The 1,500-nt window shown below is 46.9% G+C and overlaps 1 pseudogene; it reads right to left on the reverse strand.

The window, feature by feature from the left end:
* Nucleotides 1-653: 653 nt before the first annotated feature.
* LOC126417285 (5S ribosomal RNA) lies at nt 654-771 on the reverse strand (annotated as a pseudogene).
* Nucleotides 772-1,500: the final 729 nt, after the last annotated feature.

The raw sequence follows: 1,500 nt of genomic DNA on the forward strand, positions 1-1,500 counted from the left end.
TTCGTATGTGAATGTGTATGCGGTGAAATGTTGTGGACTGAGTGTAGCCGGCCGAAGTAGCCGTGCGGTTAAAGGCGCTGCAGTCTGGAACCGCAAGACTGCTCCGGTCGCAGGTTCGAATCCTGCCTCGGGCATGGATGTTTGTGATGTCCTTAGGTTAGTTAGGTTTAACTAGTTCTAAGTTCTAGGGGACTAATGACCTCAGCAGTTGAGTCCCATTGTGCTCAGAGCCATTTGAACCATTGGACTGAGTGTAATAGACCTGTATGCTTTGTATACTTTGTGGCGTTACCATAACTGCCGATGGTAAATGCGCTTTTCTATGTAATGGATGTTAAAATATAGCTTGCCTTAGTCCTACATTTTTCCTGTTCAGAATTGCTTATTTCACTTTCCATCATGTTATGGACCCAGGCAGCAGTGAATGCATTGTGGCATGTATTCTGACATGTAGCATTCCGTCTTCAGGCCACGAGTGGCCTACCGGGACCATCCGACCGCCGTGTCATCCTCAGGGGAGGATGCGGATAGGAGGGACATGGTGTCAGCACACGCTCACCCGGTCGTTATGATGGTATTCTTAACCGAAGCCGCTAATATTAGGTCGAGTAGCTCCGCAATTGGCATCACGAGGCTGAGTGCACCCCGAAAAATGGCAGCAGCGCATGGTGGCCTGGATGGTCACCCATCCAAGTGCCGACCACGCCCGACAGCGCTTAACTTCGGTGATCTCACGGGAACCGGTGTATCCACTGCGGCAAGGCCGTTGCCATCTATTCTGACATATAGAACGAAATATCGTCGGAATAGTCCTGGAAGTGTGTTATGAAAGCTATCGCAGCGAGCCGATTGCGGCGTAGTTTAATACTGTCTTTACTACCAATAAAGGTAATTGTGAAAATGAGTGCGGCACACATACCGCAGATGGACCTGTATGTCGCGAGAACTACGCTACATGGAAATTTGCTGTGGAAAGCATACTTACACTTCGGCGATTTGTGGGACGTAGCGAACAGTACACTGAAGCCCACTGAGCAAAATAACGCAAATAAGGACCGGGAGGCAAGATCAAAACTGATATTATTGACTGAACCAGTGAACTATGTAAACACAGAGAAAGCTGTGACGTTATAAGAAGTTTGGGACAAGTTACAGAGTGCATCTGAAGACAGTGGCCTTACAATAAAAGTCGGATTATTACGTGAACTTGTAACCACTCGACTGGGTAACTGCAAGAACCTGAAGGAGTATGTGAAGAAGACAATATCCACACCGAATTAATTAAGAAACATTGGGCTAGAGATTGCCGATGAATGGGAAGGCACATTATAGTTAGCAGGACTGCCCGAAAAATATGCACCCATGATTTTGAAGTTAGAAAGTTCGGGCATACCGATCACGGCAGACAGCATAAAAGTCAAGATCGTGCAGAACGTGAAAAATACGTCAGTGTGTCGTACTTCGGAGAAGGAAACAGCTACAGCACTTTATTGCAAGAAG

This window comes from Schistocerca serialis, chromosome 8 (assembly GCF_023864345.2).
Source record: "Schistocerca serialis cubense isolate TAMUIC-IGC-003099 chromosome 8, iqSchSeri2.2, whole genome shotgun sequence".
NCBI classification, from domain to species: domain Eukaryota; kingdom Metazoa; phylum Arthropoda; class Insecta; order Orthoptera; family Acrididae; genus Schistocerca; species Schistocerca serialis.